The sequence below is a fragment of the Triticum urartu genome, chromosome 6 (assembly GCF_003073215.2).
Source record: "Triticum urartu cultivar G1812 chromosome 6, Tu2.1, whole genome shotgun sequence".
Taxonomy (NCBI): domain Eukaryota; kingdom Viridiplantae; phylum Streptophyta; class Magnoliopsida; order Poales; family Poaceae; genus Triticum; species Triticum urartu.
Genome location: NC_053027.1, coordinates 227,426,258 through 227,446,395, shown reverse-complemented (window position 1 = coordinate 227,446,395; position 20,138 = coordinate 227,426,258).

The window sequence follows — 20,138 nt, the reverse complement described above, 5'->3', positions numbered from 1 at the left end:
ATGCCACTGGATACGTTAGGAAATTTCTGTCGAAATTGATATGAAGATCACTGGAAACGGATGCACGGTTTGCAAATGACGAGCAAAACAAGAACAAAGCAAAACTGCGCTTAAAAACAACATAGCACTTAAGATGCATCATGCAAATATGCTACAGCACCCCAACATGTAAACAAAACACATGTCAGTGAAGTACAGGTGAAGCTCTGCGAATCATGAACACTGAGCTACTGCTACAACTCAGTAGAACTAGTCTAAAATGGCATGGCAAAAATGCAAATGACAACAATTTCACAGACCTAGCAGAAAATCACCGATCATGGCAGAAACAGCATCAGGTAGAAATGTTTAGAGCTACAAAACTACATGCTACAGGAACATATCATGGCAAACTTGAGCATGGCATGCTAGTACTAAAGGCAATTAACAAAACTCCCTTACTGAACTTGAGACAAAGATGCACAAAAAAGATGGTAGCATCAATGCAAACATGACAAGTGACATGAACAGGTTTCAGACTTGGAGGAACATCACACATGGCAGGAACAGATTCAAGATAGTAACCTTGCAAGCTTGTGCCACTGACCACAAAGCATATCATGGCATAACAAAGCAACTAACAGTAAGATGACACATTTATGAAGCTAAACATAGCAAGAGCATGGTCATAGGATGCATGGATCACTAGCAAAATTCATGGCAAAAATGCACTTTCTGTTAACAGACTAACAACAATAATATTTAGCAAAAGGAGAGCATGGTAATGACAAGCTACAGTACCACATAAGTACAAATAAAGGCATGAATGGATAGAGCATAACCATATCTTCAAAGCACCCTTACTGAACTTCATCAAAAGAAGCAAGGATTTACTTGAGGCAACAAGTCAACATGGCAACCTAATGTAACATGAAAAGACTTAGCAAAAAAACTAAGTGGCTGAAATCAGCAACATCATGTGGCCTACTTGGCATGCTTGTGCTAGTCACCACAGGGCACAAAAAATACAAGGCTTGCACCACTGTAAAGATGGCATGAAGATGCTCCTAAAACATATAGTAATGATGCTCAAAAGATGAACACACAAAATGCTATGAAAAAGACAAAGCAGCAAGTTATGATAGTTTCCAGTAGATAACATCATTTAGCACTTTTGCAACGAAGATTATCGCATCAATATGGAGAGTATAATGCATGGAAATGACACTAGCATGTAGAGCATCACGAGATGAACATTTCGACATATCATATGCACAAAACGGAGCTACGAGCACGTAGTTATGGTAGGTCAAAGTGGCACACATAATATAGCAGATCTGGGGTCTTCGGCAAATTTTTACCTCGCGAAAGTCAATGGGACGAGGAGATTCTGGGACAGAGGGATCCTGGGATGGGGCCGGCATTTGGTTGGATGGCATGGTGGATCTGGTCCCGATCCAGCCGGATCTCGCCGGAGACGACGACAAGGTGGCGACCGGTGATGGAGGTGGTGGCCGGCGACGGGGTGGTGGTGGAGGCACGGCGGCAGGGCGCGGGACGGCGGTGCGGCGAGGCGGCGGCGCGGGGAGGCACGAGCGACGGCGTGCGGTGTCGGGCCGCGGCGGGCGGAGGCGCGCGACGTCGGGCGGCGGCGCGCCGGCGGGCGGAGGAGGCGGTGCGGGACAGGTGGCGCGCTGTGATTCATCCGGCCGGCGGCGGACGTGTCCGGCATGGGGAAGGAAGGTGGATCTAGTGTTTTCCCGTGATTTCGGAGGGGGAGGCCTATTTATAGATTCTGGGAGCTAGGAGAGTCCAAATGAGGTGCGGTTTTCGCCCACACGATTGCGATCCAACAACGGAGAGCATGGAGGGGGTTTAGATGGGCTAGTGGGCTGTTGTAGAGGGGTGTTGGACTGCAAGGAGAGAGGGGTTTCGGAGGTTACCTGGTTAACCACTGGGGCATCAAACAACCTCCAAATGGAATGAAATTTGACAGGAGGCCTACCGATAATGTACCAAGGCCACTCGAGAAATCTCGGCCCATTCCGAGAACATTTTCTCCTGCTCACGAAATGAGATCTGAGAGGTGTGACGAGTGCATGTGTGAGTGTCGGATTCCGAAACGGACAACGGGGAAAATGACCGGATACATGAGACGAACACGAATGCAAATGAGGTGCACATGATGACATGAGCTAAACGGAAAAACAAGGACAAAACCCAACCACAGAGGATATAACATATAATATTGCCAGAAATGGCAAGAGTTGGAGTTACAATTATGGAATGTTACATCTGGGACGTTACAACTCTCCACCACTACAAGAGGATATCGACCCGAGATCTAGGACTGAAAGAACTCCGGATATTCGGAACGGAGGTGATCCTCACGCTCCCAAGTAGCTTTTCGGTCGGAATGGTGAGACCACTTAACTTTCAGGAATTTGATCGACTTGTTGCGAGTTTTGCGCTTGTTTCCTCAAGAATGGCAATGGGATGCTCATGATAAGACAAGTCTTCTTGGAGGTCAATCTGTTCGAAGTTGATAGTGCGCTCAGGCGTCTTGAAGCACTTGCGAAGCTGTGACACGTGAAACACATCATGCACATTTGAGAAGTTGGATGGGAGCTCAAGTTGATAGGCGAGGTCACCTCTTTTGCCAATGATCTTGAAAGGACCTACATGTCTCGGGGCAAGCTTCCCTTTGATACCAAAGTGTTGACTGCCTTTCATTGGAGAGATGCGGAGATAGACATGGTCTCCGATCTCGAGATACAAGTCATGGTGCTTGCTATCATAGTAACTCTTCTGGCGCGATTGCGCGGCTTTGAGATTTTCACGGATGACTTTACACATTTCTTCAGCTTTTGTGATCAAGTCATTGCCAAGAAGTTGGCGTTCACCAGTCTCAGACCAGTTGAGAGGAGTACGACACTTTCTGGCATATAGAATTTCAAATGGGGCCTTGCCCGAACTTGCTTGGAAGCTGTTGTTGTAGGAGAACTCGACATATGGCAGGCAATCTTCCCACTTCATACCGAAAGAGATGACACAAGCTCTGAGCATGTCTTTGAGGATTTGATTGACTCTCTCGACTTGGCCACTTGTTTGAGGATGGAAAGCCATGCTGAAGCGAATGTTGGTGCCCATGGCCTTCTGGAAGGAGTCCCAGAACTTGGAAGTGAAAATGCTTCCGCAGTTTGAAGAGATCAACTGAGGAATTCCGTGCAATGAGACAATTCTGAAAGTGTATAGCTCTGCCAACTGAGCTGCCGTGATAGATTCTTTGATTAGAAGGAATATGAGCCACTTTTCTAAGCTTGTCAATGAAAACGAAGATAACATCATTCCCACGCTTGGACTTTGGAAAGCCAGTGACATAGTCCATTTCGATATGATCAAACTTCCATTCTGGAATAGCAAGAGGTTGGAGGAGACCAGCTGGTCGTTGGTGTTCTGCTTTCACCCTTCGACAGGCATCACATTCATTCACGAATTGAGCAACCTCTTGCTTCATTCAAGTCCACCAATACGATTGCTTGAGGTCATGGTACATCTTCAAACTGCTTGGGTGGATGGAAAGAAGAGAATTGTGCAGTTCGTTCATTATGACCTTCCTTAGATCACCTTTTGGAACCACAATCCGGTCCTTGAAGAATAAGGTGTCCTTGTCATCTATGCGATAGCACTTGTATTTGGGTAATCCCTTGGCAACACCATGTTTCACCTTCTTCACCATGGTATCAAGGAGTTGTGCCTCGCGAATTTGACCTTCCAAAGTTGGAGTGACTTGAAGGTTGGCAAGAAAACCTTGAGGAACAACTTGGAGGTTGAGCTTGCGGAAAGCTTCACGAAGATCCGGTTGGAATGGCTTGAGAATTAAGCTGTTGCAATATGCCTTTCTGCTCAACGCATCTGCAATCACATTAGCCTTGCCTGGAGTGTATTCAATACTTGGATTGTACTCTTGAATCATTTCGACCCAACGAGTTTGCCGGAGGTTGAGGTTGGGTTGAGTGAAGATATATTTGAGGCTCTTGTGATCAGTGAAAATGTCCACTTGCATTCCCAACAAGAGATGTCTCCATGTTATTAATGCATGGACAACTGCCGCCAACTCAAGATCGTGAGTGGGGTAGTTCCTTTCATTTGGCTTCAACTGACGAGAAGTATATGTCACAAATTTCTTATCTTGCATTAACACCGCACCATTACCTTGCAACAAGGCATCACAGAAAATTTCGTATGGCTTGGACTCATCAGAAGGAGTTAGGACAGGAGCTTAGACGAGTTTCTATTTGAGAGTGTTGAAAGCAACGTCACACACAGGAGTCCAGGAATACTTGACATGCTTCTGGAGGAGGTTGGATAGAGGCTTAGAAGTCTTTGAGAAATTCTCAACAAATCTTCGGCAATACCTTGCAAGCCCAAGGAAGTTGCGGAGCTGCTTGACATTCCGAGGAGGCTCCCAGTTCACAATTGCGGATACCTTCTCCGGATTAACAGCAACGCCCTTGGCGGAGATGATGTGACCAAGGTAAAGAACTTCATCAAGCCAAAACTCACATTTGGAGAACTTTGCATAGAATTGATACTCTCTAAGCTTGTCGAGCACCAATCACAAATGTTTGGCTTGATCCTTCTTATTCTTGGAGAACACCAAGATATCATCGAGAAACGCCAGGACGAATTCATTAGTGTAGGGGTTGAAGATGAAGTTCATCATGCGAGAGAATGTTGGAGGGGCATTGAAAAGCCCGAAAGACATGATAGTATACTCATAAGAACCAAAGTTTGTTCTGAATGCTGTCTTTGGGATATCTTCTTCACGAATGCGAATCTGATGATAACCCTGCTACGTCTTGAGCTTGCGTTGGTTTTCCCTGAAGAGGAAGGGATGATGCAGCAGAGTAGCGTAAGTATTTCCCTCAGTTTTTGAGAACCAAGGTATCAATCCAGTAGGAGCACGCTCAAGTCCCTCGTACCTGCACAAAAACGATAGCTACTCGCAACCAACGCGATTAGGGGTTGTCAAGCCCTTCACGGTCACTTACGAGAGTGAGATCTGATAGATAGAATATTTTTGGTATTTTTGATATAAAGATGCAAAGTAAAAAGTAAAGGAAAAGTAAATAGCAAAACAATATAAAAGTGATGGAGATTGATATGATGAGAATAGACCCGGGGGCCATAGGTTTCACTAGTGGCTTCTCTCGAGAGCATAAGTTTTCTACGGTGGGTGAACAAATTACTGTTGAGCAATTGACAGAATTGAGCATAGTTATGAGAATATCTAGGCATGATCATGTATATAGGATCACGTCCGTGACAAGTAGATCGAAACGATTCTGCATCTACTACTATTACTCCACTCATCGACCGCTATCCAGCATGCATCTAGAGTATTAAGTTAAAAACAGAGTAACGCTTTAAGCAAGATGACATGATGTAGAGAGATAAATTCATGCAATATGAAATAAACCCCATCTTGTTATCCTCGATGGCAATGATACAATACGTGTCTTGCTGCCCCTTCTGTCACTGGGAAAGAACACCGCAAGATCGAACCCAAAGCTAAGCACTTCTCCCATGGCAAGAACTACCAATCTAGTTGGCCAAACCAAACGGATAATTCAAAGAGACTTGCAAAGATAACCAATCATACATAAAAGAATTCGTAGAAGATTCAAATATTGTTCATAGATAGACTTGATCATAAACCCACAATTCATTGGTCTCAACAAACACACCGCAAAAGAAGAAGATTACATCGAATAGATCTCCACAAGAGAGGGGGAGAACATTGTATTGAGATCCAAAAAGAGAGAAGAAGCCATCTAGCTACTAACTATGGACCCGAAGGTCTGAGGTAAACTACTCACACTTCATCGGAGGGGCTATGATGATGTAGAAGCCCTCCGTGATGATGGCCCTCTCCGGCGGAGCTCCGGAACAGGCCCCAAGATGGGATCTCATGGATACAGAAAGTTGCGGCGGTGGAATTAGGTTTTTGGATCCTGTTCTGATCGTTTGGGGGCACGCCCTCGTGACCGCCTCTTTGACTCCTCGGAGTAGGGTCCAAGTCTCCTGGATCACGTTCGGTGAGAAAATCACGTTCCCGAAGGTTTTATTCCGTTTGGACTCCGTTTGATATTCTGTTTCTCTGAAATATTGAAATAGGCAAAAAACATCAATTCTGGGCTGGGCCTCCGGTTAATAGGTTAGTCCCAAAAATAATATAAAAGTGCAAAATAAAGCCCAATATAGTCCAAAACAGTAGATAATATAGCATGGAGCAATCAAAAATTATAGATACATTGGAGACATATCAGGCATCCCCAAGCTTAATTCCTGCTCGTCCTCGAGTAGGTAAATGATAAAAAGAGAATTTTTGATGCAGAGTGCTACTTGGCATAATTTCAATGCAAATCTTCTTAATTGTGATATGAATATTCAGATTCGAAAGATTCAAGACAAAAGTTTATATTGAAAAAAAAAATAATAATACTTCAAGCATACTAACAAAGCAATTATGTCTTCTCAAAATAACATGGCCAAAGAAAGTTATCCCTACAAAATCATATAGTCTGGCTATGCTCTATCTTCACCACACAGAGTATTTAAATCATGCACAACCCCGATGATAAGCCAAGCAATTGTTTCATACTCTAACTTTTTCAAAACTTTTTCAATCTTCACGCAATACATGAGCGTGAGCCATGGACATAGCACTATGTGGAATAGAAGGGTGGTTGTGGAGAAGACAAAAAGAGGGGAAGATAGTCTCACATCAACTAGGTGTATCAACGGGCTATGGAGATGCCCATCAATAGATATCAATGTGAGTGAGTAGGGATTGCCATGCAACGGATGCACAAGAGCTATATGTATATGAAAGCTCATCAAAAGAAACTAAGTGGGTGTGCATCCAACTCGCTTGCTCACGAAGACCTAGGGCAATTTGAGGAAGCCCATCATTGGAATATACAAGCCAAGTTCTATAATGAAAAATTCCCACTAGTATATGAATGTGACATAACGAGAGACTCTCTATCATGGTGCTACTTTGAAGCACAAGTGTGGTAAAAGGATAGTAACATTGTCCCTTCTCTCTTTTTCTCTCATTTTTCTTATTTGGGCCTTTTCTCTTTTTTATGGCCTCTTTTTTTCGTCCGGAGTCTCATCCCGACTTATGGGGGAATCATAGTCTCCATCGTCCTTTCCTCACTTGGGACAATGCTCTAGAAAATGATGATCATCACACTTTTATTTTGCTTACAACTCAACAATTACAACTCGATACTTAGAACAAATATGACTCTATATGAATGCCTCCGGCGGTGTACCGGGATATGAAATGAATCAAGAGTGACATGTATGAAAGAATTATGAATGGTGGCTTTGCCACAAATACGATGTCAACTACATGATCATGCTAGCTATATGACAATGATGGAGCGTGTCATAATAAACGGAACGGTGGAAAGTTGCATGGCAATATATCTCGGAATGGCTATGGAAATGCCATGATAGGTAGGTACGTATGGTGGCTGTTTTGAGGAAGGTATATGGTGGGTGTATGATACCGGCGAAATGTGCACGGTATTAGAGAGGCTAGCAATGGTGGAAGGATGGGAAAAAGTGCATATAATCCATGGACTCAACATTAGTCATAAAGAACTCATATACTTATTGCAAAAATCTAGAAGTTATCAAAGCAAAGTATTACGTGCATGCTCCTAGGGGGATAGATTGGTAGGAAAAGACCATCGCTCGTCCCCGACCGCCACTCATAAGGACGACAATCAATAAATAAATTATGCTCCGACTTCATCACATAACGGTTCACCATACGTGCATGCTACGGGAATCATGAACTTTAACACAAGTATTCTTTAAATTCACAACTACTAAACTAGCATAACTCTAATATTATCACCTCATATCTCAAAACAATTATCATGCTTCAATCTTCTCTTAGTATTCAACGCACTCAAAAGAAAATTTCACATATCTTGAACACCAAGCATATTTATATTAAGCAAATTACCATGCTATTAAGACTCTCAAAATAATTTAAGTGAAGCATGAGAGATCAATAGTTTCTTTAAAACAAAACACCACCATGCTCTAAAAGATCTAAGTGAAGCACATAGAGCAAAATTATAACGCTCAAAAGATATAAGTGAAGTGCATAGAGCAAAACTACATGGCTCAAAAGATTTAAGTGAAGCACATAGAGTATTCTATCAAATTTCAATTCAAGTATGGCTCTCTCAAAAGGTGTGTACAGCAAGGATGATTGTAGCATACTAACAAACAAAGACACAAATAATACAAGACGCTCCAGGCAAAACACATATCATGTTGGTGAATAAAAATATAGCTCCAAGTAAATTACTGATGGAAATGGACGAAAGAGGGGATGCCTTCCAGGGCATCCCCAAGCTTTGACTTTTTGGTGTCCTTGGATTATCTTGGGGGTGCCATGGGCATCCCCAATCTTAGGCTCTTTCCACTCCTTGTTCCATAATCCATCAAAAGAACTCACCCAAAACTTGAAAACTTCACAACACAATACTCAAAATAGAAAACTCGTGAGCTCCGTTAGCGAAAGAAAACAAAAGACCACTTCAAGGTACTGTAATGAACTCATTATTTATTTTTATTGGTGTTAAACCTACTGTATTCCAACTTCTCTATGGATTATAAACTATTTTACTAGCCATAGATTCATCAAAATAAGCAAACAACACACGAAAACAGAATCTGTCAAAAACAGAACAGTCTGTAGTAATCTGTAGCTAGCGCAAAATCTGGAACCCCAAAAACTCTAAAATAAATTTCTGGACGTGAGGAATTTATCTATTAATCATCTGCAAAAATAATTAACTAAATAGCACTCTTCAAATAAAAATGACAGCAGTTCTCGTGAGCGCTAAAGTTTCTGTTTTTTACAGCAAGTTCAATAAGACTTTCCCCAAGTCTTCCCAACGGTTCTACTAGGCACAAACACTAATTAAACACAAAAAACACAACCAAAACAGAGGCTAAATAATTTATTTATTACTAAAAAGGAGCAAAAAGCAAGGAACAAAAAATAAAATTGGGTTGCCTCCCAACAAGCGCTATCGTTTAACGCCCCTAGCTAGGCATAAAAGCGAGGATAGATCTAGGTATTGCCATCTTTGGAAGGCAATTCTTCAATGAGGCATCTACCTTTCTTAGAGATCTCTTTATTTTTGGTAATTATCAAACTTTTAGGCACAAGATCGAAAAATTCATTTGTAGCAAATGGTTCCTTAATGAAATCAAAAATATCGGGATGAATACTTATAGATTTAAGATCCGCAGTTTCCTTACTAGATGATTCTCCCTTATTCTTAGGAACATACATAAGCTTAGCAATTTTAGTGGGAGGACTAGGAGTATTCTTTGCGGAAGAGAAAGTGGTTCCCAAATTGGTAATGATACCCTCAAGTTTATCGATTCTAGAGGAATCTAGATTTATTTTCTCATCTACCATGGGTTCCTTCTCCTTAATATTTTTCAAAGTCATTCCTACCTTAGACCCATATTGAGTGATTTGATTATGAATCTTTTTATCTTGATTTTCAATTGATTCAATAGTAGCAACTTTGTTTTCAATAATTTCAAGCCTTTGCATAACATGCTCCAAAGTTAACATAGTTCCATTAACCAAAAGAGGTGGTGAGCCAAATAAGTCTATCATAGCATTATAAGAATCAAAAGTATGGCTACCCAAGAAATTCCCTCCGGTAATGGTATCAAGGATATATCTATACCAAGGACTATCACCCACATAAAAATTACGAAGAAGAACTGAAGTAGATTGCTTCCTGGTAGCTCTGTTTTGAGCATTGCAAATTCTATACCAAGCGTCTTTCAGATTTTCTCCCTCCCTTTGTTTAAAATTTAGAACTTCGTTCTCGGGAGATAACGGAGAAGATATAAGACTAGCCATGATGACACGGCAAGCAAGAAAAAGGCAAACGGAGAAGGAGAAGGGGAAGGAGAAAGAGAGGGCGAATAAAACGGCAAAGGTGAATTGGGGGGGAGGAAAACGAGAGGCAAATGGCAAATAATGTAATGCGAGAGATAGGGATTGTGATGGGTACTTGGTATGTTGACTTTTTGCGTAGACTCCCCGGCAACGGCGCCAGAAATCCTTCTTGCTACGCTTGAGCTTGCGTTGGTTTTCCCCGAAGAGGAAGGGATGATGCAGCAGAGTAGCGTAAGTATTTCCCTCAGTTTTTGAGAACCAAGGTATCAATCCAGTAGGAGCCCACGCTCAAGTCCCTCGTACCTGCACAAAGCGATAGCTACTCGCAACCAACGCGATTAGGGGTTGTCAAGCCCTTCACGGTCACTTACGAGAGTGAGATCTGATAGATAGAATATTTTTGGTATTTTTGATATAAAGATGCAAAGTAAAAGTAAAAGGCAAAGTAAATAGCAAAACAATATAAAAGTGATGGAGATTGATATGATGAGAATAGACCCGGGGGCCATAGGTTTCACTAGTGGCTTCTCTCAAGAGCATAAGTATTCTACGGTGGGTGAACAAATTACTGTTGAGCAATTGACAGAATTGAGCATAGTTCTGAGAATATCTAGGCATGATCATGTATATAGGCATCACGTCCGTGACAAGTAGACCGAAACGATTCTGCATCTACTACTATTACTCCACTCATCGACCGCTATCCAGCATGCATCTAGAGTATTAAGTTAAAAACAGAGTAATGCTTTAAGCAAGATGACATGATGTAGAGAGATAAATTCATGCAATATGAAATAAACCCCATCTTGTTATCCTCGATGGCAACGATACAATACGTGTCTTGCAGCCCCTTCTGTCACTGGGAAAGAACACCGCAAGATCAAACCCAAAGCTAAGCACTTCTCCCATGGCAAGAACTACCAATCTAGTTGGCCAAACCAAACGGATAATTCAAAGAGACTTGCAAAGATAACCAATCATACATAAAAGAATTCAGAGAAGATTCAAATATTGTTCATAGATAGACTGGATCATAAACCCACAATTCATCGGTCTCAACAAACACACCGCAAAAGAAGAAGATTACATCAACTAGATCTCCAAAAGAGAGGGGGAGAACATTGTATTGAGATCCAAAAAGAGAGAAGAAGCCATCTAGCTACTAACTATGGACCCGAAGGTCTGAGGTAAACTACTCACACTTCATCGGAGGGCTATGATGATGTAGAAACCCTCGGTGATGACGGCCCTCTCCGGCGGAGCTCCGGAACAGGCCCCAAGATGGGATCTCGTGGATACAGAAAGTTGCGGCGGTGGAATTAGGTTTTTGGCTCCTGTTCTGATCGTTTGGCGGTACATATAGGAGGAAGGAGTACGTCGGTGGAGCACCGAGGGGCCCACGAGGCAGGGGGCGTGCCCTAGGGGGTGGGCGTGCCCCCCACCCTCGTGACCGCCTCTTTGACTCCTTGGAGTAGGGTCCAAGTCTCCTGGATCACATTCGGTGAGAAAATCATGTTCCCGAAGGTTTTATTCCGTTTGGACTCCGTTTGATATTCTGTTTCTCCGAAATACTGAAATAGGCAAAAAACAGCAATTCTAGGCTGGGCCTTCGGTTAATAGGTTAGTCCCAAAAATAATATAAAAGTGGAAAATAAAGCCCAATATAGTCCAAAATAGTAGATAATATAGCATGGAGCAATCAAAAATTATAGATACGTTGGAGACGTATCAAACCCATACAAAGGTCAAGCTTGGAAAACACCTTTGCACCTTTAAGTTGCTCGAATAGCTCATTGATGTTGGCAAGTGGGTATTTATTCGTGATTGTCTTCTTGTTCAATGGGCAGTAATCGACACAAAGTCGGTCCGTGCCATCATTCTTCAGGATAAAAAGAACACCACAACCCCACGGAGATGAACTTGGTGTGATCAGACCCAGACGCTCTTGTTCATTGAGCTGTTTCTTCAATTCTTCCAGCTCTTCTGGCCCAAGGTTGCAGGGGTGCTTGCAAACTGGTTATGTACCTAGCTCAAGATCAATAATGAACTCGACTGGCCAGTGAGGATGCATACCCGGAAGCTCTTCTGGAAAGACATCTTGATACTCACAAACAACTGGAATCTGAGAAATTGAGTCGATCTCACCTTTCTCATTGAGAGAGAACAACCGAATGGTTTCATCACGAGCGGCAAAGATGATCACATCATCAGAAGGATGCGTCAATTTAATCTCCTTGGCAGCATAATCAAGAAAGGCCTTGTGCTGAGAAAGCCGATCCTTGCCGAGGATGAGATCAATATCAGAGTCATCGAGAACAATTGGGGAAGCCAGGAATTTATAATTGCCCATCTTGATAGTGACATCCCGAACCACCCAGCTCGCGTGCATGAATAAACCCGGAGAAACAACTGATAATGGTCTAGGCAAATCTTGAAAAACCAACTCATGCTTTGATGGAAAAGGTCTTTAGATGAAACAATGCGATGCACCGGTATCAAATAAAACTTTTGCGGGAATATCATTAAGTGGGAGATTACCCATGATCACTTCTGAAGAATCCTCTGCTTAAGCTGAATTCATCATGTTCACCCTTACAGACTTGGGATTGTGCTTGCCAACTGCATTGCTTGCTGACCGGTGATAACCCACAAGTATAGGGGATTAATTTTAGCCTCTTTCGATAAGTAAGAGTGTCGAACCCAACGAGGAGCTAAAGATAGAACAAATATTCCCTCAAGTTCTATCGACCACCGATACAACTCTACGCACGCTTGACGTTCGCTTTACCTAGAACAAGTATGAAACTAGAAGTACTTTGTGGGTGTTTTTGGATAGGTTTGCAAGAATATAAAGAGCACGTAAATAAAAAGTAGGGGCTGTTTAGATAAAAAAACAATGAAGTAAATATAGCGAGTGTGGAAAAGTGGTGGTAGGATTTGTGCGATTGTCCCTAAGCAATTGACTACGTTACTAGACCGATAGCAAGTTTTATGTGGGAGAGGCCACTGCTAGCATGTCATCCCTGACTTGGAGTTCTATGCACTTATGATTGGAATTATTAGCAAGCATCCGCAAGTACTAACGTTCATTAAAGGTAAAACCCAACCATAGCATTATGATATATTGGTCCCCCTTCAATCTCGTATGCATTAATTTCTATGCTAGGTTGAAGCTTCTGTCACTCTTGCCCTCCAATACATAGTCCTACCAACATACAACTAACCCTATGGTGTGATCCACGCGCGCGCTCATATGATGGGCAACAAAGTACATCAACATAACCACAAGAAAATTAAATCAAGCATAGCAATTCATCAACCACCGATAGGACAACGAAAATCTACTCAGACATCATAGGATGGCAACACATCTTGGATAATAATATGAAGCATAAAGCACCATGTTCAAGTAGAGGGTTCAGCGGGTTGCGGGAGAGTGGACCTCTGTAGATAGAGGGGGGAAGGTGATGGAGATGTTGGTGAAGATGGCGGAGGTGTTGGTGAAGATCGCGGTGATGATGATGATGGCCACGGCAGCGTTCCGGCGCCACCAGAAGAGAAGGGGAGAGGGGCCCCCTTCTTCTTCTCACTTGACCCGCTCCCTAGATGGGAGAAGGGTTTCCCCTCTGATCCTTGGCCTCCATGGCATGGGAGGGGCAAAAGCCCCTCCGAGATTGGATCTGTCTCTCTGTCTCTCTCTGTTTCTGCGTTCTGCCCGTCTGCCCTTTCACCGTTTCGTATATATATGGAGATGATAACTCCGATTGGACTGAAACCTTCACCGAGATTTTTTCCTGAAAATTAGCTTTCTTGCGGCAAAAGAATAGCAGCAACCGCCTTACGAGGGGACCACGAGGGTCAGGGGCGCGCCCCCTGCCTCGTGGCCACCTCGGGCACCGTCTCACGTCGATTCTTCTTCCCATATTCTCCAAATATTCCAAAAATATTCTCCGCCCGTTTTTATCCCATTTGGATTCCGTTTGATATGGGGTTTCTACGAAACATAAAACAGGCAACAAACAGGTACTGACACTGGGCACTGGATCAATATGTTAGTCCCCAAAAAAGTATAAAAAGTTGCCAAAAGTATATGAAAGTTGTATAATATTGGCATGGAACAATAAAAAATTATAGATACAACGGAGACGTATCAGCATCCCCATGCTTAATTCCTGCTCGTCCTTGAGTAGGTAAATGAAAAAAGATAACTTTTGATGTGGAATGCTACCTAGCATAATCTTGATCATGTAATCTAATCATGGCATGAATATTAAGACACGAGTGATTCAAAGCAATAGTCTATCATTTGACATAAAAACAATAATACTTCAAGCCTACTAATAAAGCAATCATGTCTTTTCAAAATAACATGGCCAAAGAAAGTTATCCCTACAAAATCATATAGTCTGGCTATGCTCCATCTTCACCACACAAAATATTCACATCATGCACAACACCGATGACAAGCCGAGCAATTGGTTCATACTTTTTAACGCACTTCAACTTTTTCAACCCTCACGCAATACATGAGCTTGAGCCATGGACATAGCACTATAGGTGGAATAGAATATGATGGTGGAGATTGTGTGGATAAGACAAAAAGGGAGACAGTCTCACATCGATGCAGCTAATCAATGGGCTATGGAGATGCCCATCAATTGATGTCAATGTGGGGAGTAGGGATTGCCATGCAACAGATGCACTAGAGCTATAAGTGTATGAAAGCTCAAACTGAAACTAAGTGGGTGTCCATCCAACTTGCTTGCTCATGAAGACCTCGAGCATTTGAGGAAGCCCATCATCGGAATATACAAGCCAAGTTCTATAATGAAAATTCCCACTAGTATATGAAAGTGATAACTCAAGAGACTCTCTATATGAAGAACATGGTGCTAATTTGAAGCACAAGTGTGGTAAAAGGATAGTAACATTGCCCCTTCTCTCTTTTTCTCTCATTTTTTGGGCGTTCTCCTTTTTTTGGCCTTTCTCTCTCTTTTTTTATTTATTCGTCCGGAGTCTCATCCCGACTTTTGGGGGAATCATAGTCTCCATCATCCTTTCCTCACTGGGGAAATTCTCTAATAATGATGATCATCACACTATTATTTACTTACAACTCAATATTACAACTCGATACTAGAACAAAGATAAGACTCTATATGAATGCCTCCGGTGGTGTATCGGGATGTGCAATGATCTAGCGTAGCAATGACATCAAAAATGGACAAGCCATGAAAACATCATGCTAGCTATCTTACGATCATGCAAAGCAATATGACAATAAATGCTCAAGTCATGTATATGATGATGATGGAAGTTGCATGGCAATATATCTCGGAATGGCTATGGAAATGACATGATAGATAGGTATGGTGGCTGTTTTGAGGAAGATATAATGAGGCTTATGTGTTATAGAGTGTACCATATCACGGGGTTTGGATGCACTGGCGAAGTTTGCACCAACTCTCGAGGTGAGAAAGGGCAATGCACGGTACCAAAGAGGCTAGCAATGATGGAAGGGTGAGAGTGCGTATAATCCATGGACTCACTTTAGTCATAAAGAACTCATATACTTATTGCAAAAGTTTATTAGCCCTCGAAGCAAAGTACTACTACGCATGCCCCTAGGGGGATAGATTGGTAGGAAAAGACCATCGCTCGTCCCCGACTGCCACTCATAAGGAAGACAATCAATAAATACCTCATGCTCCGACTTTGTTACATAACGGTTCACCATACGTGCATGCTACGGGAATCACAAACCTCAACACAAGTATTTATACCAATCCACAACTACCCACTAGCATGACTCTAATATCACCATCTTTATATCGCAAAACTATTGCAAGGAATCAAACATATCATATTCAGTGATCTACAAGTTTTATGTAGGATTTTATGACTAACCATGTGAATGACCAGTTCCTGTCATCTCTCTAAATAGATATAAGTGAAGCGAGAGAGTTCAATTCTTTCTACAAAAGATATTCCCATGCTCCAAAAAATCTAAGTGAAGCAAAAGAGCATTATACAAATGGCGGCTTTCTATGTAAAGAGAAACAGGCAATCCAAATTTCAAATGATATAAGTGAAGCACATGAAGCATTTTATAAAGCCATACTCAAAAGATATAAGTGAAGTGCAAAGATGATGTCTACTACACAACCTTCTTCTTGTAGATGTTGTTGGGCCTCCAAGTGCAGAGGTTTGTAGGACAGTAGAAAATTCCCCTCAAGTGGATGACCTAAGGTTTATCAATCCGTAGGAGGCGTAGGATGAAGATGGTCTCTCTCAAGCAACCCTGCAAGCAAATAACAAAGAGTCTCTTGTGTCCCCAACACACCCAACACAATGGTAAATTGTATAGGTGCAATAGTTCGGCGAAGAGATGGTGATACAAGTGGTATATGGATAGTAGATAATGGTTTTTTGTAATCTGAAAATATAAAAACAGCAAGGTAACTAATGATAAAAGTGAGCGTAAATGGTATTGCAATGCGTTGAAACAAGGCCTAGGGTTCATACTTTCACTAGTGCAAGTCCTCTGAACAATAATAACATAATTGGATCACATAACTATCCCTCAACATGCAACAAAGAGTCACTCCAAAGTTACTAATAGCGGAGAACAAACGAAGAGATTATGGTAGGGTACGAAACCACCTCAAAGTTATTCTTTCCAATCAATCCGATGGGCTATTCCTATAAGTGTCACAAACAGCCCTAGAGTTCGTACTAGAATAACACCTTAAGACACAAATCAACCAAAACCCTAATGTCACCTAGATACTCCAATGTCACCTCAAGTATCCGTGGGTATGATTATACGATATGCATCACACAATATCAGATTCATCTATTCAACCAACACATAGAACCTCAAAGAGTGCCCCAAAGTTTCTACCGGAGAATCACGACGAAAACGTGCGCCAACCCCTATGCATAGGTTCATGGGTGGAACCCTCAAGTTGGTCACCAAAACATACATCAAGTGAATCACGTGATATCCCATTGTCACCACAGATACGCACGGCAAGACATACATCAAGTGTTCTCAAATCTTTAAAGACTCAATCCGATAAGATAACTTCAAAGGGGAAACTCAATCCATTACAAGAGAGTAGAGGGGGGGAGAAAACATCATAAGATCCAACTATAATAGCAAAGCTCGCGATACATCAAGATCGTGCCACATCAAGAACACGAGAGAGAGAGAGGGATCAAACACATAGGTACTGGTACATACCCTCAGCCCCGAGGGAGAACTACTCCCTCCTCGTCATGGAGAGCACCGAGATTATGAAGATGGCCACCGGAGAAGGATTCCCCCTCCGGCAGGGTGCCGGAACGGGTCTAGATTGGCTTTCGGTGGCTACGGAGGCTTCTGGCGGTGGAACTGTCGATCTATTGTGTTCCCTGATGTTTTTAGGGTATATGGATATATATATAGGCGGAAGAAGTACGTCAGGGGAGCCACGAGGGGCCCATGAGGGTGGAGGGTGCGCCCCCCTACCTCGTGGCTTCCTCGAAGCTTCCTTGACGTCGACTCCAAGTCTCCCGGGTTGCTTTCCTTCCAAAAATAAGTTCCGTGAAGTTTCAGGTCAATTGGACTCCGTTTGATTTTCCTTTTCTGCGATACTCTAAAACAAGGAAAAAACAGAAACTGGCACTGGGCTCTGGGTTAATAGATTAGTCCCAAAATAATATAAAAGTGTATAATAAAGCCCATAAACATCCAAAACAGATAATATAATAGCATGGAACAATCAAAAATTATAGATACATTGGAGACGTATCAAACGAGCATTCTATAAATCAACCAAGGACTATCTCATACCACCATGGTGCGTAAAAGAAAAATGAAAACTAAATGCAAAAGACGCTCCAAGATTTGCACATATCGCATGAACGAAACGAATCTGAAAACATACCGATACTTGTTGAAGAAAGAGGGGATGTATTCCGGGGGATCCCCAAGCTTAGACGCTTGAGTCTCCTTGAATATTTACTTGGGGTTCCTCGGGCATCCCCAAGCTTGATCTCTTATCTCTCTTCCTTCTTCTCACATCGACACCTTCTCGATCATCAAACACTTCATCCACACAAAACATCAACAGAAAACTCGGTAAGATCCGTTAGTATAATAAAGCAAATCACTACTCTAAGTACTGTTGCAAACCAATTCATATTTTGTTTTGGAATTGTAGCTACTGTAATATAACTTTTCCATGGCTTCATCCACTGATATAAATCTATAGTTTCATCAAAACAAGCAAACTATGCATCAAAAACAGAATCTGTCTAAAACAGAATAGTCTGTAATAATCTGAACATTCACCATACCTCTGGTACTCCGACAATTCTACAAAATTTAGGAAAAATAAAAAATTTATATAGAAAGACATTTCAAAAATTTCAGAACCGTTTGACATTCCGGTAAAAAATGTAAAATCGAGAACTATAACCAAAGTTTCTGTCCTGCACCGCACAAACCAACAAGCAAAGTAAACATCCTAAAGACAAATCTTGGCACATTATTTTTATTTTTAAACTTTAGAAAAGCACATAACAGAAATAAATGACTCTCTAAAACATCCGGGTTGTCTCCCTAGCAACGCTTTCTTTAAAGCCATTAAGCTAGGCATAAAGTGCTCAAGTAATGGATCCACCCGGATCCCAAGGTATATCAAAGCCAATTTGAATAAGCAATGATTTGGCATTTAGTAGTGAGCACAAAGTAACATATCAAAGCAAAGGTATATGACAGTAACTCTCTTCCTATGCATCGACATGTCATAAAAGAACAATTCATGCACACAAAGTAAAGGCCAATGCATAGTATAAACAGTTTCTTGCAATTTTATCGTATTGGAAACATAGAGAGGTGGAGATATAGTTCCTCTATCATAATAATTGCAAGTAGGAGCAGCAAGCACATGCATATTATATTCATCAAAATCATCATGTGTAATAGTAAAATGCAACCCATCAATATAATCCTTAATAAGTGCAAACTTCTCCGATATAGTGTAGTTGGGAGAATTCAAAAAGATAATAGGACTATCATGCGTGAGTGCAATAGCAACAATTTCATGTTTAACATAAGGAACTATAGCAAGTTCATCTCCATAAGCATAATTCATATTGGCATCTTGGCCACAAGCATAGAAAGCATCATCAAAAAGGGATATTTCAAGAGAATCAACGGGATCATAACAATCATCATAGCAATCATCCTTCGGTAAGCACGAAGGGAAATCAAACAATGTATGAGTTGAAGAGTTACTCTCATTAGAAGGTGGGAACGAGTAGCTAATCTTCTCTTCCTCCTTTTGTTCTTCGCCCTCCTCATCATCTTTTTCATCCAATGAGCTCACACTTTCATCAATTTCTTCTTCCATAGACTCCTACAAAATATTTATCTCTTCTTGTACAGCGGAGGAGACCTCGATATATGGTTTAACATAGGCATTAGAAGCATAATTCTCATAACAAAAAATTTAGATTTGTAAAGAGTAGCATCATACTTTTCAATCAAAGAAGCAATTTCATAAGCACCCTTAAAAGCAACAAATTCTTCAATTTGTTGAACATCATAGTAATTATAAACACCCTTAGCATAAGAAGATATGATTCCATTATCACTAAACAAACATTTGTAGGGAAGGTGTTTCTTAGGGTCTTCAGAACAACAATTAATATCATATATTTCGCATAAATTCCAAGCATAGCATTGCAAACCATGAATTTAATCCAGTAAACGTTTCCCTTTTTCAGATATGCGGTGTCGCACATAAAAAGCATGCTCATCTAAAGATTTGCCCTCAACTAAGCTAGTTGGGGTTTCATCACGAGCACATAGGGATCGAAGATGATCCAAGTAATAAGCTTCAGGAGTGTGATAGATTTTGAGTGCTTCTTCAACCATTGGTTCAGTAGGTACAACTATTTTTTTTGGTATTTTGCGTTTCCTATCCATATCTAAAGATAGAAAACAACTAAGAACAGCAAATAAAAATTACTTAGTGATAAAACAAACAAGCACACACGAGAATATTCACCCCACGCTATAACTCCCCGGCAACGGCGCCACAAAAAGGTCTTGATAACCCACAAGTATAGGGGATCAATTGTA